The following is a 21,889-nucleotide window of genomic DNA, read 5'->3' as shown; positions in this document are numbered from 1 at the left end:
CTGTAAAGAATATGAGACCGAAGTGGCAGCCAGGTAATTTAGGCTTATATACCAACCTGAGCTATGGAAAAAGGTAGGGTTTGGGGATACAAAGGAGACAAAGGCCTTTTTGGAAGGCAAGAGATGTTTAGAAAACAAAGGTTGCCCTCTCTGTTAAGCAGATAAGCTTCTTAGGTGAAAGGCATCTCTGGTAATAGCTCCCTACAGAGTGATTACTTAATCTTGGTTTTTTTGTCTCTAAGAATGTAAAGCTATAAAGTTCAGAGTGCCCAGCACATAATAGATCTTTGTATATTTGCTGAATGAATGAATAAGTAAATGAATGGATTGTAATAACATTTACCTTTAAGAAGGGGAATGGGAGACAGCAAAAGGGATTCTGATTATCTTTGTTGTATAAATAATAACGCTGAGAGCATATTAACCCATTAAATACATATAATTAAACACATTAAAGATATTTTCTTCAGTATTACAAAACCCAAGAGACAAATAACCTCAAATGAATAGGTAATAAATCATATATGAATCCAGTAGAGAGATGAAGAGTGAGCGAAGGGAGAAAGAAAGAATAATTCATTCTGGTTGTGGCACAGATTAGAAGGAGACAAGAGTAGAAGGAGACCAGTAGGAGCTCAAAAGAGTGACAAAGGTGTCTGGGTTTGAGAAATAATTTTTGAGATAGAATGGACAACAGTGGCTACTGGATTGGAATAGATTGTGGGGGAGATACGATGAGTTCTGGTTTTTATACATGGAGATGGAGATGCTATGGGAATATACAGGTAAAGACATGCCTTAAGGTTGGATCTAGGGAGTTTGAAGAAAGGCCTGGCCAGGAGCTAAAGATAAAGCTTTTAAACATGCTTATGTGGTAGTTACAAGACTGCCTATGAATGACATCATCCAGGGTGAGTGTGACTTCCAAGTAAAAACTGGTCTAAAAATGAAGCCTCACCAACATTTGAGGTGGAGGCCTTGAAAAAATCCCTCTGGGGGAAAAGAATTTTGCACATGGTAGGAGAAACAGAATAAAATGGTGTCTTAGAAAGTACATTCCTGTGGGTAAAATTGTAACTTTTCCAGATTATCTCGCCTGGCTTTAATGCATTTGCATATCTTCAGGGGTGGAGAGAAGTTCATCTCCATGTCAATGGGTAATTACCTAGGCACTGAGTGGGTGTCTGAACCTGAGAGTTTAAGGGGAGGGGCTGGCTGGCTTGCCAGTTTTGCTTCTGCTGGAGCAGGAAAGAGACAAGGGCCGGGACTGCAGTTTGTAAGCAATCAACAGGTTTTAAACTTTATTTCTCCCTTTGACTGATTTCAGTTTTTAGAGGTATTTTTTCCCTGGGATTTCCTCTCGCCAGACTTACAGTTACCCTCTGTTTATTTAATATCACTTCAGAAGTTATGAATTACAGCAAGAATGATTTATTCTGTGGTAAATACAGTAGTTCAAATTGTAACTTCACATCCTTTGTTAAAGAAATTTTTAAGACTTTGTGTATAAAACGATCAGGATTTTATCCACTAGATGGTAGTATTGTTTCACACTTCACAAAGTGGCCTGCTTTACCCAGTTGTTCCCTAATGTCTTAGCAAAGGAAAGGAATAGCTATTAAATATTTACTGAGTAAAGCACTGAATTGAGTACCCTATGTATGTTATCTCCTATCCTTGCCCTAATGTAACTCAGATCCTGGTATTCCTCTGTTCAGATCCACCAGTGAATTTTGATGACTTTCAGAATAAAATCCAAGGCCTTATCAAGGCCTATAAGTGAAAGGGTATCTCACCACAACCCTCCTTACCCCAGAACGACTCAGGAGACATGGGCCCACTCAAGAGATTTTATTATCTGAAAGAGAAAATGGCTGCCCCCAGAGGGAGGGAGCAGCCTCGTGGTGCAAAGCGTTCTGCCTTTTATAGGGGTGGAGTGGAAAAGTACCGCTTGGTCTGTTGCCTTGGGGGCAGGTCAGAAGGTGAGGCAAGCCCAGGCAAGTCCCAGAAGTCTAGACATGATTTTCACCGGCCTACGTGCTTGGGACCATGGGGTAAATAGAGGATAAAGTACTATATTCTTATAATAAGAATATGCAGTCTCTATTTTCTCTCCCCACCCTGTTAGCACACCTACCTTTGCCTAAATTCATAGGAAGCACTTCTGCCTCAAGGCTCCTTTGCTTTTAAATCAACTTGGTTAAAGTGTAAATTAATAAAAATAAACTTCACCCATTTTAATTGGACAATTTAATGACTTGACAAATGTACACACTGCTGAAACCACCACCACAGACAAATGCAGAATGTTCTTACCACCATTGTAAGTCCAGGGAGAGGAAATCCTGGGGTAAAATACCTCTAAAACCCAAATCAGTCAAAGGGAGAAATAAAGTTTAAAACCCATTTATTGCTTACGAACCACAGTCCAGGGCTGTTTCTCTGTCCTGCTCGAGCAGAAGCAAACTGGCCCTCCCTCTAACCTCTCAGGTACAGAGAAGCCCTCCTTGCCCAGGTAATTACTCCTTGATATGGAGATGAACTTCTCTCCACCCCTGAGGAAAGATGCAAATACACTAAAGCCCTACTTCTTTCCACCTCTGAATGCCTATTGATATGCAGATATACTAAAGACAGGTGAGATATTCTGGAAATATTACAATTTTACCCACAACTGTCAACAGTTTTATTATGCCCCTTGGAAAAATAAAGAGAAGAAATACTTATTAAATGGTAACTTCTATACTTTGGGTTTGCTTTATTTTTCTTTTTATAGCTTATCATTGTTTTTAGGTCTTCTTCTCTAATATAAACACCTAAAATTATAAATTTTCCCCTGCTGTATTCCACACATTTTGAAAAGTTATCTTTCATTATTACTGACTTAAAGATATTTTCTAATTCTCTTTGCCATGAGTTGTTTAGGAGTGGATTGTACTTCTAGGCATTTGTGATTTCCTAGATATTTATTGATTTTTAATGTAATGTCATTATGGTATGGCTTGTACATGAAAACCGTATCCTCTATGATTTCAGTAATTTACACTCTTCTGAGGCTTTTATGGTCCAGTATGTGGCCTTCCCTGGTGAAAGTGCCATTTTTTAATTGTTTTCTCCCCTGCCCCCACTTTTTTGTTGTTGTTGTCCTTCTTCTTGCACTCTTTTTCTACCTTCCTATAGATTATCTGAATTTCGAAAAAGAATTTCATTACAGTTTATATATTGACCTTTTAACCTATTCTCTTTATAGTATTTTTAAATAGTTTGTAGGGACCAAGGGCAGACTGCCCCTAAATGTGCCATTGTGACATGCAGATTATTTCAGAGTAGAGAACAATTAAGGCCCAAAGACCCAGAAAGAAACTTTGACCTCCCACCCCCCAACTGCATAAAAAGAATTAGGTAGAGGAACTACTCCAGGAGAGGCACTATCATCACAGATAGCTTTATTATAATGTAAAATAGGGGTGGTAGACAGGGTGGAATGTGGTTAAGTCTGTCAAAATTTCTCTCTATGCTCCATTGCTTGTGTGTGTCCTATCAAGTATTTTGTTTATTAATAATTTACTCATTTCATATTGCTGTAAGTTGCTTCCCTTTTCCTTCCAAGTCTCACACCCCTAGCCCTTCTCCTTGATTCAGGATGATATATATATACCTCATTCTCCCTGACTCTCTTTGGAACCCATGTCTATGGCTTCTCCATATCTGCATACTTGAACTTTATTATTTTTCTCCTGTTAATCTGTCTCATGTTAATTTGATTCTTAGACCAGCTAGAAGAGTCTGGATGGGAAGAGGAAATTTCTTCCTCCCCAGGAAGTTATTGTAGGGATTAAAATATACATCCTCAACTTGTAATTGTATACTTAGTGTCAACACTGTATCAGTTTGTGAATAATGTAGAGAACTTGGAATTATATAGTCCATTAAGACTACCTTTCCATTCTTTGTGCATATACTTGCTGCGGGTAAAACTATAGTGTTTCCAGAATATCTCACCTGGCTTTAGTGCATCTCAGGAGTGGAGAGAAGTGTGGTTTTAGTGCATCTGCATATCAATAAGCATTCCTCAGGGGTGGCAACCAAGGGCTTATATGAACCTGAGAGGTTCAGGAGAGGGCTGGTTGGCTTCTGCTGGAGCAGGAGAGAGAAACAGCCCTGGACTGCAGTTTGTAAGCAATAATGGGTTTTAAACTTTATTTCTCCCTTTGACTACTTTCAGTTTTAGAGATATTTTGCCCCAGGACTTCCTCTCCCAGGACTTACACTTGTATATAGTTGACATATGTACTACATCTACACAGTTTATAAACAATGGTATGTTGCCTAATGTTTGACAACTGGCTCTAAAAGAAATAATGATATAGCCTGGTTTACAGTTTTTGCTAATTTCCATTGTGTAAATATTTTTATTGTGGCTAACTTCCAGCTACCAATGTGTCTTCAGTTACTTTCCAAGTTTCTTGAAAATTTAAGTTGATTCTTATGATTCTTATGAGCCAGTCACATGCTAACTTTAACACATCAATGTATATGAACACTAAAGATGTTATAATCATAGAAAGCAAACATATTTTGCCTTAACAATCTTTTTTTTTTACTTAAGAGAAAAAATAGTCTTCAATATTTTCCAGATATATGTATGCTATTTGCAATGCTTTTCATTCCCTCCTAATTTCTGAGTTTCCTTCTGGGATTAATCACTTCCCTTCCATAGGAAGTACTTCCTTTTGCATTTCTTAGAGTGCAGATTTGCTGGTAACAAATGCTTCTGGTCTTATTTTATCTTAAAACATTTTCATTTCACTTATGTTCTTGAAATTCAAATTCATGAAATAAAGAATTCTGGTTTCATAGCTTTTCTTTCACTGTCCTAAAGTTAAGCGACAGTTTGCTTTGCTTTGGTTTCTTTTTATATAAAACATGATAATAGTCAGGATTCAAACAGGAAAAGGACACACAGTCTGAATATTTAAGGAGGGATAGCTTATTAAAGGAGATTGTTTTTATGGGTTATGAAAGATCTGAGAAGCTAAAAAAGAAAAGAAAAGAGCAAGGTGGTGAAGTAATTGAGAGAATGGCAACAGTAGGAAACCTCTACCATTGTCGGCCCAGAGAGACAAGGGGAAGAGGCAGGTTCCTGGTCCCAAGGGACTGTGGCTATCCTGGGAACTATAATATCTAGGAGGACCTGTCTACAAGGATCTAAAGCCTCAAGGCCAGACAGTGATAAGGAGAAATACCCAGGTTTCTCCCTTACACCTGCTTTCCAATCTCCCACTAATGCCTCCTGTAAGATAAATTTTAAAATGTAAGATAAATTTCAACCGAAATAAGCAGGCGACGAGAGGCAACAAAGGGCTAGGCAGTTTATTTGAGCGCAATTCCCAGGTGATGTTCTCGGTCTGGGTATTACAGGCTGGGGAAGTCACACCCAGTCAGGGAGGTGGGGGCTTATAAGGGGTTAGGAAGGGGAGGAGTGGGCGAGCTATGGAGAGGTATGATTGGCTAAAGGTGACATAATAGACAACTAGAAACTTTTTTTCCTTCCAAGAGGGAGGAGGCTGACATCCGGGTCTTAGTTGGCACATCAGAAGGATGGAATTCAGGAAGAGCTGTCCCCTTTCCATATAAGGCACAGACCTTGGGGTCTGGTCTGTTCTCCTTCTACAGTATCTCTCTGTTCTGTTTGCATGTCCTTGTTTTTCCTTCCTCCAGCCTAATATTCCAGCCTTTTGGTCATAATGGGCGATGACTCAATCTGGCTACTTCTGGCTGACAAGGGGCGTCATGGGGGTTTGAGGCTGGTATTAGGCCAAACAAGGGGGTTCAGTGGGAAGAGGTGCATAGTGGTGAAGTAACATCTGGTTGGTGGCAACCTGGGTCATCTAGGTTAGCCGCTGTTGGAGGAACCTGAGGACACAAGGGGCAACTAAGAGTAAACCACAAACTCTTATTAAGGGGCTCAGTAGGGGCATTAGCTAGGCTATTATGGGGGACTGGAATTCTGGATCGAGTTGACATCTCAATGACTAGTATTAGGATTTAGTATAGATAAGACTGCATTACTGAAACAATACTTTTCTCTTAAATCACCCTCATTTTTATTAGAAGTAGCCAGATTAAGAAAATAATTAACAGGTGGCTTGATTATTTGCATAAGTGCAGCAAGAAGAGCAATTGATTACATAGGCTCTTTTAAATATGCTTTGCTGGAACTTTTTATAAGGAATTTCAGATTGGACTTTTAAAGGCTTCTTGAGACTAGAAAGCCAAGCTAGACTTGCCACTGGGTTGTGCTTGCAGTACCTGTACATTTGGGTGAATTTCTCTCATCTGGAGGTTCTCAAGACATTCTTGAGGTTCCTGCACCTCCCAGGAAGTGACCTTCCTTACTCACCTGGTAAGGCTGCTGGGAACTCTATAAGCAAGGTACCAGGCCAGTTCTTCTAAGGGGCTTTGTTGGCTTTATAAACTCAATCTTAGTTCCTTAAAGCTGTCTGTTCATATCTGATTTTACACATGTCTTTCAGATATGACGTTCCAGTCAAAGCCTTGGTAATATAACCAGTGCTTTTAATTGGTCGTCTTACAAGGAAAGCAGATTCTTATTGAACTTGTACAAATAAAACATATTGCCATGAAATATAAAAATAGTCACTGAGAGTTTTTAAATTCTGGAGGGATCAGGTAGAGAGAAAGATAGTTTCAATTCTGCTTAAAAGTCAGTCATTTACTAAACTGTTGTCAGCTTAAGAGAAAAAGCTTAAAACACTTTATCAACAACATTTGAAACAAAAAGCTACAAAATCATCTTCCTTAGTTTACTTAATCCTATGTAACTAATACCTGTTCTGCTGAAATCTAGTTTCTTACTAGTTTAGGAGTAATAAACAGTGAGTATAGATGAGACTTACAAATGACTTACAAATGACAATGGTTAAAGATCTGATGAGAGTTTACTGTAAGATAGTTGTCATAAGGAAATTTGGATATTTCTGTAACAAAACATTCAGTAACAAAGTTTAGCATCATTCTTTTTGACAGTGCTTTCTAGGTAAATATATATCAGATAAATAAGCCAAATTAGCTAAATATTTTCTCCAATGAGAAAAAGTTCCTCTGACATGTTCCAGGGGCCCTCTGGAAAATATCAGAGTTAACTAGAGGTAAAAGTACCTTTTTGAATTTGATTTTGGGAAGTTGTCAGAAGAAAGTTTCTTTGGCACTTGCTTAAATAGGATTATAGGTTGCCATGAAGCAATACTTATCCATTTAACTAGAATGACAAAAAAGTACTTTAAAGGCAAATAAAGAAGGTTACACAGTTGTTAGCAAAGTTTACCTTTTAGTCTTTTTAATATTAAGATATCATTTTCTTAAATACTCCAACAACTTACTGAGACTTTAAGCATGAGAAACTGCTTTGATTAAACAATTAGAGAACCCATTGCAATTTTTCAATATTAAGAGCAGACTAACAATTAAGAAAACTTTGTCCTTTATAACTGAAAACAAAATTCTAATTTTGCTGTGTACTTGATACCGAGACTCATTTGCTTTAATTTTATATAGCATGACCATATTAAATTCTTCTACAAACTTTCTCTACCCTTCTTTTTTCTTTTAGAGTTCTCTCTGTAAAAACAGCTGTACTTTATACCAAAGTTACTTTCTTTTATCAAAAGACACGTTCTTTAGGATGCAGAAATGTTTTCCTTATTACTTTAATTAGTTTTAATTAGAACTTAAAACCATTAGGTACCTTAATTTTTAGTGAACACTGAGAAGCAGGCTATTATAAACTGTTACACTAGCATTATTTAGATTGACAAATTTATGAATATTTTATAATTTCTGTAACTATGAGCTTTACAGCACAATCTCTCACGAAACACAAAGTATATCTTCTTAACTTAGCAAAACTTTAAGGTTTTAGGTTACCACAAAGATTCTCAGGCTGTAGGTAGGTATACACACTGTAACACATAATTAAAAAGGTGTTCACTTGCCACACTTATTTAGTTCATTCATCCGTAACATCTATGCTAGATTACTTACAAGACCTTTACTGAATATTAGACAAAGCCAACGCTTTAAGCATTTTATTCTTAAAAGATTTAGCTTAACATTTTTTATCAGATTTTCTGGAAGTTTTAGAATGCCCAATTTTCACAAGCGCTTGTTTTTAAATCAATTTTTATTAATACTTTCTGGAGGTAGGAAAATATTTTTCATCCACACACCTAGACACACAAATATACAAACTGAGACACAACTACAGTCAGCAACACTTCTTACACAAAAAACATATACACAGACAGACAAACCGATATAAAGACTTGAGTCACTGATATCTAATTGCTTTCCCTCTCCTCAGCTTCCTGTCTGTGGCTTCCGGAACCAGAGGGCAGGAGGAGCATGTTCTGGTGGGGGAAGAGGGGGGGAAGGTGGAAGGAGAGGGGGAGGGGGTGGTGCAGCCACTGGAAGAGGAGAGCAGGACAACGGCATGGTTGAGAATGCAGGACTTTAAGATGGAGGCGACATGTGTGAAGACAAAGGACTTAGGGATGGTGGTGGAGAGAGGGGGAAGGGATCACGAGCTGAAGGAGGCGGGTGACTGAGGTCTTCTGGCAGATCTGAAAAGGAAGAAGGACTGAACAGAGTAAGAGGCTGACAATCTTTAACTGGAGATCGGGCCAGGAGAACCTGAGTCATTGAACACTTAACATAAAGGTCTGGGCAGGAGCGCAAAGTCTAAAAAGCCTGCACATATGGGATTTCACCCTACTCTCCACTCCGGTGGCAATAATTAGTTAAGTCAGTGAGGAGGCTAAAATTGAAAGTTCCCTCAGGGGGCCAGCGAGATCAGTGAGGCCCAGCCTCAGAGCAAAGAAAGACTAGCTTCTATTTGCAAACTTCCCGGGACAAATATAGAGTAGCCAAATTAGAAATGAGACACCCCAATGGGGTCTGAGCCTCTGCTTTTGAGGGCTGGTTCCCCATGTCTGTGTCACCCTCCCAAAAAAACCCTCTGAGGAGAGTGCCCAGTGTCCCAAGTGTGCCAAGGCAGGGAAGATGTCCTGGGAGCCTGGGTGAGGGACGTCTCCCACACTGCAGGGCCAGGGGCGGGCCGGATGCCCACAAAGGGTGGGCTGGATGCCCAAGGGGCCGGATGCCCCAACCTGGACATTGCTACGATTTCTAATGGACCAGGCGAAATGAAGTTAGGAAGGGAAACAGACCAGGGGAAACTGAGGGACTCTCCAGAAAATAGTCCATGCAGTGGAGAGCAGGCTGAGGTCCCAGGTCGGGGAAAGAGGGGACAGGGCCGCCGGTGGCTGGTCAGGGCCCCATGCTCATGCTCTTTCCTGGGTTTTGGCACGAAATGTAAGATAAATTCTAAAATGTAAGATAAATTTCAACTGATATAAGCAGGTGATGAGAGGCAACAAAGGGCTAGGCAGTTTATTTGAGTGCAATTCCTGGGTGATGTTCTCTGGTCTGGATATTACAGGCTGGGGAAGTCACACCCGGTCAGGGAAGTGGGGGCTTATAAGGGGTTAGGAGGGGAAGAGTGGGCATGCTATCCTAGGGGGCATGGAGAGGTATGATTGGCTAAAGGTGACATGATAGACAACTAGAAACTTTTTTTCCTTCCAAGAGGGAGTAGGCTGACATCCGGGTCTTAGTTGGCACATCAGAAGAATGAAATTCAGGAAGAGCTGTCCCCTTTCCATATAAGGCATGGACCTTGGCGTCTGGTCTGGTCTCCTTTTATGTTATCTCTCTGTTTTGTTTGTATGTCCTTGTTTTTCCTTCCTCCAGCCTAACACCTCCCATTGGCTGAACCTAACCAAAAGCCACAGGACACAGAAACGTGGGAAATACAGCCTACAGGTCAGGCCCCAGGAGTATAGAACAGAGCTGGGCAAAGCTGAGAACTGGAGAGCAAACAAGTGCTAAAAGATTATCATAACACCTAATAGGTTGGTTATGAAATGATTTAACATTTGTAAGCACTTAGAATAGTACCTGGCACAAAGCAAGCAGTATACAAATGTTTAAAAATAAGCATTATCTCCAGCGGTTCATTTGCAATATTTTTTTCACTGTGTTTGTTTTCAACAGTAAGTCCTATTTGATTGACAATCTGCAGAGTTCTGAATTTCCTTTTGCTTTTGATGCCTCTGGAAGACTGCTTCCAACACAGTTATCCACAAAAATTCTCCAGTGAACACGTTTATATTAAAACTCAAAGGTCAGGGGCGGAAGATGGCGGCATGAGTAGAGGAGCAGAAATCTCCTCCCAAAACCACATATACCTATGAAAATATAACAAAGACAACCCTTCCTAGAATAAAGACCAGAGGACACAGGACAATATCCAGACCATATCCGCACCTGAGAGAACCCAGCGCCTCGCGAAGGGGATAAGATACAAGCCCCGGCCCCGCGGGAGCCGAGCGCCCCTCCCCCCAGCTCCCGGCGGGAGAAGAGCAGGCAGAGCGGGAGGGAGACGGAGCCCAGGGCTGCCGAGCACCCAGCCCCAGCCATCTGGGCCACAGTGCAGGGCCCTGGATACTAGGAAAACAGGGCAGCAAGAACACTGAGCGGGCACCGGAGGCCGGGTGCCGGAGGACATAACAAAAGAGAGCGACCAATTTTTGTTTTTCTGTTTTGTTTTGGGGAATGCTTTTTGGAAGTCTTAAAGGGATAGGGCCCCCAATACTAGGGAAACAGGGCAGAAGGAACAGTGAGCGGGCACCGGTGGCCTGCTGCCGGAGGACACCAGAAAAGCGGCGACCATTTTTTTTTTTTTTTTTTGCTGTTTTGGTTTGGCGAGCGCTTTTTGGAAGTCTTAAAGGGATAGGGACCCCAATACTAGGGAAATAGGGCAGCAAGACCGGTGAGCAGATGCCTGAGGCTGGCGCTGGAGAATAAAGAAAAACGAGTGGCCACATTTTTTTTTTTTTTTTAATTAAAAAAAAATTTTTTTTCTTAATTTAATTTTTTTTTTTTTTTGTGGTCGTTGTTTTGTTTTGGCAGGTGCTTTTCGGAAGTCTTAAAGGGGGAGGGTGGGAGACTTAATCCAGAGGTAGGGAATCTGGGGATCTCTGGGCACCCTAATCCCCTGGGCTGCAGGGAGCAGGGAGGCCCCTTACGGAGATAAATAGCCTCCAGGCCACTCCCCCTCCAACGCCACTCCACCACTTTGGAGCAGCTGCCCGAGCCAGGCCACGCCCACAGCAACAGCAGAGATAAACTCCATAGCAGCCGGGCAGGAAGCAGAAACCCGGTCTGCGCGCAGCTGCACAGCACAAGCCACTAGAGGTCGCTGTTCTCCCAGGAGAGGATGGCCACAAACCAACAAGAAGGGAAGTCCTTCCAGCCGTCACTCGTCCCAGCTCTGCAAACTATTCCTATCACCATGAAAAGGCAAAGCTACAGGCAGACAAAGATCACAGAGACAACACCAGAGAAGGAGACAGACCTAACCAGTCTTCCTGACAAAGAATTCAAAATAAGAATCATAAACATGCTGACAGAGATGCAGAGAAATACGCAAGAGAAATGGGATGAAGTCCGGAAGGAGATCACAGATGCCAGAAAGGAGATCGCAGAAATGAAACAAACTCTGGAAGGGTTTATAAGCAGAATGGATAGGTTGCAAGAGACCATTGATGGAATTGAAACCAGAGAACAGGAATGCATAGAAGCTGACATAGAGAGAGATAAAAGGATCTCCAGGAATGAAACAATGTTAAGAGAACTGTGTGACCAATCCAAACGGAACAATATCCGTATTATAGGGGTTACAGAAGAAGAAGAGAGAGGAAAAGAGATGGAAAGTATCTTAGAAGAAATAATTGCTGAAAACTTCCCCAAACTGGGGGAGGAAATAATCCAACAGACCACGGAAATACAAAGACCCCCAACAGAAAGGATCCAAGGAGGACAACACCAAGACACATAATAATTAAAATGGCAAAGATCAAGGACAAAGAAAGAGTTTTAAAGGCAGCAAGAGAGAAAAAGGTCACCTATAAAGGAAAACCCATCAGGCTAACATCAGACTTCTCGACAGAAACCCTACAGGCTAGAAGAGAATGGCATGATATATTTAATACAATGAAACAGAAGAGCCTTGAACCAAGGATACTGTATCCAGCACGACTATCATTCAAATATGACGGTGGGATTAAACAATTCCCAGACAAACAAAAGCTGAGGGAATTTGCTTCCCACAAACCACCTCTACAGAACATCTTACAGGGACTGCTCTAGATGGGAGCACTCCTAGAAAGAGCACAGCACAAAACACCCAACATATGAAGAATCGAGGAGGAATAAGAAGGGAGAGAAGAAAAGAATCTCCAGACAGTGTATATAACAGCTCAATAAGCGAGCTACGTTAGGCAGTAAGATACTAAAGAGGCTAACCTTGAACCTTTGGTAACCACAAATCTAAAGCCTGAAATGGCAATAAATACATACCTATTGATAATCACCCTAAATGTAAATGGACTGAATGCACCAATCAAAAGACAGAGAGTCACTGAATGGATAAAAAAACAAGACCCATCTATATGCTGCTTACAAGAGACTCACCTTAAACCCAAAGACATGCACAGACTAAAAGTAAAGGGAGGGAAAAAGATATTTCATGCAAACAATAGGGAGGAAAAAGCAGGTGTTGCAGTACTAGTATCAGACAAAATAGACTTCAAAACAAAGTAACAAAAGATAAAGAAGGACATTACATAATGATAAAGGGCTCAGTCCAACAAGAGGATATAACCATTATAAATATAAATGCACCCAACACAGGAGCACCAGCATATGTGAAACAAATACTAACAGAACAAAAGGAGGAAATAGAATGCAATGCATTCATTCTAGGAGACTTCAACACACCACTCACCCCAAAGGATAGATCCACCGGGCAGAAAATAAGTAAGGACACGGAGGCACTGAACAACACAGTAGAGCAGATGGACCTAATAGACATCTACAGAACTCTACACCCAAAAGCAACAGGATACACATTCTTCAAAAGTGCACATGGAACATTCTCCAGAATAGACCACATACTAGGACACAAAAAGAGCCTTAGTAAATTCGAAAACATTGAAATTCTACCAACCAACTTTTCAGACCTCAAAGGTATAAAACTAGAAATAAATTATACAAAGAAAGCAAAAGGCTCACAAACACATGGAGGCTTAACAACACACTCCTAAATAGTCAAGGGATCAATGACCAAATTAAAATGGAGATCCAGCAATATATGGAAACAAATGACAACACCAACACAAAGCCCTAACTTCTGTGGGATGCAGTGAAAGCAGTCCTAAGAGGAAAGTATATAGCAATCCAGACATATTTAAAGAAGGAAGAACAAACCCAAATGAATAGTCTAACATCACCATTATCAAAATTGGAAAAAGAAGAACAAATGAGGCCTAAAGTCAGCAGAAGGAGGGACATAATAAAGATCAGAGAAGAAATAAGTAAAATTGACAAGAATAAAACAATAGCAAAAATCAATGAAACCAATAGCTGGTTCTTCGAGAAAATAAACAAAATAGATAAGCCTCTAGCCAGACTTATTAAGAAGAAAAGAGAGTCAACACAAATCAACAGTATCAGAAACGAGAAAGGAAAAATCATGATGGACCCCAAAGAAATACAAAGAATTATTAGAGAATACTATGAAAACCTATATGCTAACAAGCTGGGAAACCTAGGAGAAATGGACAACTTCCTAGAAAAATACAACCTTCCACAATTGACCCAGAAAGAAACAGAAAATCTAAACAGACCAATTACCAGCAACGAAATTGAAGCGGTAATCAAAAAACTACCAAAGAACAAAACCCCCGGGCCAGATGGATTTACCTCGGAGTTTTATCAGACATACAGGGAAGACATAATACCCATTCTCCTTAGAGTTTTCCAAAAAATAGAGGCGGAGGGGATACTCCCAAACTCATTCTATGAAGCTAAAATCACCCTAATACCAAAACCAGGCAAAGACCCCACCAAAAAAGAAAACTACAGACCAATATCCCTGATGAATGTAGATGCAAAAATACTCAACAAAATATTAGCAAACCGTATTCAAAAATACATCAAAAGGATCATACACCATGACCAAGTGGGATTCATCCGAGGGATGCAAGGATGGTACAATATTCGAAAGTCCATCAACATCATCCACCACATCAACAAAAAGAAAGACAAAAACCACATGATCATCTCCATAGATGCTGAAAAAGCATTTGACAAAGTTCAACATCCATTCATGATAAAAACTCTCAGCAAAATGGGAATAGAGGGCAAGTACCTCAACATAATAAAGGCCATATATGATAAACCCACAGCCAACATTATATTGAACAGCGAGAAGCTGATAGTATTTCCTCTGAGATCGGGAACTAGACAGGGATGCCCACTCTCTCCACTGTTACTTAACATAGTACTGGAGGTCCTAGCCATGGCAATCAGACAAAACAAAGAAATACAAGGAATCCAGATTGGTAAAGAAGAAGTTAAACTGTCACTATTTGCAGATGACATGATACTCTACATAAAAAACCCAAAAGTCTCCACCCCAAAACTACTAGAATTGATATCGGAATACAGCAAAGTTGCAGGATACAGTATCAACACACAGAAATCTGTGGTTTTCCTATACACTAACAATGAACCAACAGAAAGAGAAATCAGGAAAACAACTCCATTCACAATTGCATCAAAAAAAATAAAATACCTAGGAATAAACCTAACCAAGGAAGTGAAAGACTTACACTCTGAAAACTACAAGTCACTCTTAAGAGAAATTAAAGGGGACACTAACAGATGGAAACTCATCCCATGCTCGTGGCTAGGAATAATTTATATCGTCAAAATGGCCATCCTGCCCAAAGCAATATACAGATTTGATGCAATCCCTATGAAACTACCAGCAACATTCTTCAATGAACTGGAACAAATTATTCAAAAATTCATATGGAAATACCAAAGACCCCGAATATCCAAAGCAATCCTGAGAAAGAAGAATAAAGTAGGGGGGATATCACTCCGCAACTTCAAGCTCTACTATAAAGCCAGAGTAATCAAGACAATTTGGTACTGGCACAAGAGCAGAGCCATAGACCAATGGAACAGAGTAGAGAATCCAGACATTATCTCAGACATATATGGTCAATTAATATTTGATAAAGGAGCCATGGACATACAATGGCAAAATGACAGTCTCTTCAACAGATGGTGCTGGCAAAACTGGACAGCTACATGTAGGAGAATGAAACTGGACCATTGTCTAACCCCATATACAAAAGTAAACTCAAAATGGATCAAAGACCTGAATGTAAGTCATGAAACCATTAAACTCTTGGAAGAAAACATAGGCAAAAAACTCTTAGACAAAACATGAGTGACCTCTTCTTGAACATATCTCCCCGGGCAAGGAAAACAACAGCAAAAATGAATAAGTGGGACTATATTAAGCTGAAAAGCTTCTGTACAGCAAAAGACACCATCAATTGAACAAAAAGGAACCCTACAGTATGGGAGAATATATTTGAAAATGACACATCCGATAAAGGCTTGACGTCCAGAATATATAAAGAGCTCACACGCCTCAACAAACAAAAAACAAATAACCCAATTAAAAAATGGGCAGAGGAACTGAACAGACAGTTCTCCAAAAAAGAAATACAGATGGCCAACAGACACATGAAAAGATGCTCCACATTGCTAATTATCAGAGAAATGCAAATTAAAACTACAATGAGGTGTCACCTCACACCGGTAAGGATGGCTGCCATCCAAAAGACAGAGAACAACAAATGTTGACGAGGCTGTGGAGAAAGGGGAACCCTTCTACACTGCTGGTGGGAATGTAAATTAGTTCAACCATTGTGGAAAGCAGTATGGAGGTACATCAAAATGCTCAAAACAGACATACCATTTGACCCAGGAATTGCACTCCCAGGAATTTACCCTAAGAATGCAGCAATCAAGTATGAGAAAGATCAGTGCACCCCTATGTTTATCACAGCACTATTTACAATAGCCAAGAATTGGAAGCAACCTAAATGTCCATCGATAGATGAATGGATAAAGAAGATGTGGTACATATACACAATGGAATACTACTCAGCCATAAGAAAAGGGCAAATCCAACCATTTGCAGCAACATGGATGGAGCTGGAGGGTATTATGCTCAGTGAAACAAGCCAAGTGGAGAAAGAAAAATACCAAATGATTTCACTTATCTGTGGAATATAAGAACAAAGGAAAAACTGAAGGAACAAAACAGCAGCAGAATCACAGAACTCAAGAATGGACTAACAGGTACCAAAGGGAAAGGGACTGGGGAGGATTGGTGGGTAGGGAGGGATAAGTGGGGGGGGAAGCAGGGGGGTATTAATATTAGCATGCATGGGGGGTAGGAGAAAGGGGAGGGCTGTACAACACAGAGAAGGCAAGTAGTGATTCTACAACATTTTGCTATGCTGATGGACAGTGACTGTAAAGGGGTTTAGAGGGGGGACCTGGTATAGGGGAGAGCCTAGAAAACATAATATTCGTCATGTAAGTGTAGATTAGTGATACCAAAAAAAAAAAAAAAAAAGGGCAGTTCCTGTGTGGTAACCTCCAACGAGTTCTACACAAGGGTATAAAGGGCATATAAAAGTGTAGGCAAAGGTTCTGTTTGTGTTTATACAGAGGATCAAAGCCTAATTGGGCTACCCCAAAAATGAACTAAGATACGATATGAAAAAGAACTTCCAACTTCAGCACTCTCTGGAAGACTCATGCCAGAAGATGATCATCAAAAAACCCCAACAAAGATCCACGCACTGCTACAGGTGTAGATGCACTCATCCCACCAGCTCCTGGACTTGCCATGGGAATGAGGAAGGAGATATCTAAGCTGGCCTGTGCATACAGTAAAACAACAAATTTGACTGGATCTATACTGTTGGAACTCAACCAAGAATTAGGAGACGTGCAAATTGTAGTGCTCCAAAATCTTATAACTACAGACTATTTACTGTTAAAAGAACATAAGGGATGTGAACATTCCCCAGGAATGGGTTGTTTTAATTTGTCTGATTTTTCTCAGACTGTTCAAGTTCAGTTGGACAATATCCACCATATCATAGATAAGTTTTCACAAATGCCTAAGGTTCCTAACTGGTTTTCTTGGTTTCACTGGAGATGGCTGGTAATTACAGGTATGCTTTGGTTATGTAACTATACTCCTATTATGTTAATGTGTGTGCACAATTTAAGTAGTAGCTTAAAACCTATACATGCTGAAGTTACTCTACAAGAAGATATGTCAAAGAAATAATCAATCTTCCCGTGTTTTCTGCTGCCTGCTACTTCTATAGCTTTTCTTCTTCCTTCCTAATTACAACCCTTAAATAGAATTCGTGCCTCATATCAAATTTACCGAGTATCATAATTCTTCCAAGTGGTAAAGATACCTCAAGACAAATGCTGGGCATAGAAGCCACAGGGCATAAATATGCAAAGAAATAAAAAGCTAACCATTTCAAACAATAAGGCTTCTCTTTCACTTACCAACTTTACATTTCCCTGTATGGCCCCGGAAGATGACTGGTTAGCCAGAGACGGGTAAGATTCCTCAAGGGAGGAACAACCTAAGACAGGCACAGTCGCAGGGGGGTCATCAGGTGGGAAATTGGGGATCAACAGAGGTGAGGCTTAGAACCTCACCCCCCCTGTTCTGAGAGAAATCTTCTGCATACGTGGATGTTTTATTGCCCTTGTCTAGCTTGGATTAACACATAGTCTACAGGCACACACCTGATCATCTACATTTGCCCTCTTACAACACTAAACTATGTTTTCCACCTTTATCTTGTATCTACCTACCACTTCAGCATTTTATTAAAAATAATAATAATAAAGAGAGAAATGTGGTATCCACATATAAATCAAGTATAAAAATCAAATGAGTATTCATATTTGAACTGACTGTTTATAGTTCATAATGCATGAGCAAAACTGAAGGTTTCTGTGATGGCTGCCCTTGTACTGTTCACCATGTAAGAACTTATTCACTATGTAAGAATTTATTGTCCATGTAAGAACTTGTTTGTTATGCCTCAGAAGATTGGAGACTGATGAAAATTAGGCTTGGGGTGGATTAATGATTGTGCATTGAGCATTGACTCCCCTATAAAGAATTTTATTGTTGTTAACAACCATTTGATCAATAAATATGAGAGATGCCCTCAAGAAAAAAAAAAAGTACACACTTCCGATGGTAAAATAATAAGTAACCGGGATGTAATGAATATAGTGAAGATATTGTAACAGCTTGGTATGGTGATAGCTGGTACCTAGAATTGTCATGTATATAAATGTTGAATCACTATGTTGTACACCTGAAACTAATGTAATGTAATACTGTGTGTCAACTACCCTTCAATAAAAAATAATTACCTACAAAAAAAAAATACTCAAAGGTTGCCTAGGTCATCTTCTGTGATCAATAAAGGGAGAGATACTTGATAAATTCTTCATAGATGGTATTTTTTATTTGAGATCAAAATATCATGTCCTGAGCCACTGAGCAACAGTTTAATTGCATTTTCTGTTCCACAAACTAGGCTGGATCCTGTGAGGGAAAAAGGAAGAGGATGACAAAAGTGCTTGTAAGTCTGGGGAAAGGAAATCCTGGGCCAAAATACCTCTAAAAACTAAAATCAGTCAAGGGGAGAAATAAAGTTTAAATCCTGTTTATTGCTCACAAACTGTAGTCTCAGGCCATCTTTCTTCTCCACTCTAGCAGCAACCACACCGGCTCTCCCCCTCACCTCTCAGGTACAGATAAACCCTCTGTTACCCAGGTAATCACTCATTGATATGGAGATGAACTTCTCCACCCCTGAGGAAAGAAGCAAATCCACTAAAGCCATACTTCTTTCCACCTCTGAATGCCTATTGATATGCAGATAAAGTTCATTCTTTGACTCCTTGAACAAGAACTCCTGGTACCAGCACCGTGGGTAAAATTGAAACATTTCCAGAATATTGGGACTGCTGAATACTTGGCTCTGGAGATCTGCGCTGGGAGCACAAACCTACATTTCATGCTGTTTTCATCATACTCTTCTGATTATGGGGTTGGAAAGCTGGGACAGGCGGAGTTCCTGGGGAGACTGGGATTCCGGCAACTTGTGGAAAGCAGGGATCCATATCCAGCTGCTCTGGGACAAAAACTTATACCTGTGTGCCCGGCCCACTGGCTCAGGCAGTGGAGACAGGCACAGGAGCCAGGAGGCGGGGAACAGCTCTTTCCTCCCCCCCAGGCACCAGTACCGCTCCCCTGCGACCCCCGACATTGCTTCAGGGTCTGAGCAGCCCCAGAGACTACAGCTTCTGGACACTGGGGGGCACCACATACAAACATGAAACACCAAAGGAACCTTGTCCAGAGTAAAATTATTAATACAACTCCCAAGAAAGATTGAAATGATATGGACCTCATGACTTTTCCTGAAAGGGAGTACAAAATAAAAATCATCAATATTCTAATGGAGGTACAGAAAGACATCCAAGAACTCAGGAATGAATTCAGGTTGGAGATCCAACATTGAAGAGCACAATGGATGGTATTAAAAGCAGGTTGGATACAGTGGAGGACACGATAAATGAAATAGAAACTAGAGAAAACGAATACAAAGAACCTGAGGCACAGAGAGAAAGAAGGATCTGTAAGAATAAAAGAATATTGAGAGAACTGTGTGACCACTCCAAGCAGAACAATATTCACATTATAGGGATACCAGAAGAAGAAGAGAGAGAGAAAGGGATAGAAAGTGTCTTTGAAGAGGTGGTTGATGAAAACTTCCCCATTCTGGGGAAGGAGATAGTCTCTCAGGCCATGGAGATCCACAGATTTCCCAACACAAGGGACCCAAGAAAGACAACACCAAGACACATAGTAATTAAAATGGGAAAGATCAAGGATAAGGTCAGACTATTAAAAGCAGCCAGAGAGAGAGAAATAAGATCACATACAAAGGAAAGCCTTTCAGGCTAACATCAGACTTCTCAGCAGAAACCTTACAGGCCAGAAGGGAGTGGCATGATGTATTTAATGCCATGAAGCAGAAGGGCCTGGAACCAAGATTATTTTATCCAGCAAGATTATCATTTAAATTTGAAGGAGGGATTAAACAATTTCCAGATAAGCAAAAGCTGAGAGAATTTACCTCCCACAAACCATCTCTACAGTCTATTTTAGAGGAACTGCTATAGATGGAAGTGTTCCTAGGGTTGGATAGCTGTCACCAGAGGTAATAAAACCACAGTGAAGAAAGTAGAACAGCTAATTATGAAGCAAATGCAAAATTAAATTAAGTATCCCCAAAGTCAATCAAGGGATAGACAAAAAGTAAAGACTTTGATACCTAATATATAAAGAATGAAGGAGGAAGAAAAAGGAGGAGAAATAGAAAAGAACATTTAGATTGTGTTTGTAACAGCATACTAAGTAAGTTAAGTTAGACTCTTAGATAGTAAGGAAAGTAACCTGGAACCTTTGGTAACCACAAATCTAAAGCCTGAAATGGCAATAAATACATACCTATTGATAATCACCCTAAATGTAAATGGACTGAATGCACCAATCAAAAGACAGAGAGTCACTGAATGGATAAAAAAACAAGACCCATCTATATGCTGCTTACAAGAGACTCACCTTAAACCCAAAGACATGCACAGACTAAAAGTAAAGGGAGGGAAAAAGATATTTCATGCAAACAATAGGGAGGAAAAAGCAGGTGTTGCAGTACTAGTATCAGACAAAATAGACTTCAAAACAAAGTAACAAAAGATAAAGAAGGACATTACATAATGATAAAGGGCTCAGTCCAACAAGAGGATATAACCATTATAAATATAAATGCACCCAACACAGGAGCACCAGCATATGTGAAACAAATACTAACAGAACAAAAGGAGGAAATAGAATGCAATGCATTCATTCTAGGAGACTTTAACACACCACTCACCCCAAAGGATAGATCCACCGGGCAGAAAATAAGTAAGGACACGGAGGCACTGAACAACACAGTAGAGCAGATGGACCTAATAGACATCTACAGAACTCTACACCCAAAAGCAACAGGATACACATTCTTCAAAAGTGCACATGGAACATTCTCCAGAATAGACCACATACTAGGACACAAAAAGAGCCTTAGTAAATTCGAAAACATTGAAATTCTACCAACCAACTTTTCAGACCTCAAAGGTATAAAACTAGAAATAAATTATACAAAGAAAGCAAAAGGCTCACAAACACATGGAGGCTTAACAACACACTCCTAAATAGTCAAGGGATCAATGACCAAATTAAAATGGAGATCCAGCAATATATGGAAACAAATGACAACAACAACACAAAGCCCCAACTTCTGTGGGATGCAGTGAAAGCAGTCCTAAGAGGAAAGTATATAGCAATCCAGACATATTTAAAGAAGGAAGAACAAACCCAAATGAATAGTCTAACATCACCATTATCAAAATTGGAAAAAGAAGAACAAATGAGGCCTAAAGTCAGCAGAAGGAGGGACATAATAAAGATCAGAGAAGAAATAAGTAAAATTGACAAGAATAAAACAATAGAAAAAAATCAATGAAACCAATAGCTGGTTCTTCGAGAAAATAAACAAAATAGATAAGCCTCTAGCCAGACTTATTAAGAGAAAAAGAGAATCAACACACATCAACAGAATCAGAAACGAGAAAGGAAACATCACAATGAACCCAACAGAAATACAAAGAATTATTAGAGACTACTATGAAAACCTATATGCTAAGAAGCTGG

The sequence above is a fragment of the Manis pentadactyla genome, chromosome 3 (assembly GCF_030020395.1).
Source record: "Manis pentadactyla isolate mManPen7 chromosome 3, mManPen7.hap1, whole genome shotgun sequence".
In the NCBI taxonomy this organism is placed as follows: Eukaryota; Metazoa; Chordata; class Mammalia; order Pholidota; family Manidae; genus Manis; species Manis pentadactyla.
The sequence above is the reverse complement of the archived record's forward strand: the minus strand, read 5'-3'. Positions refer to the sequence as shown.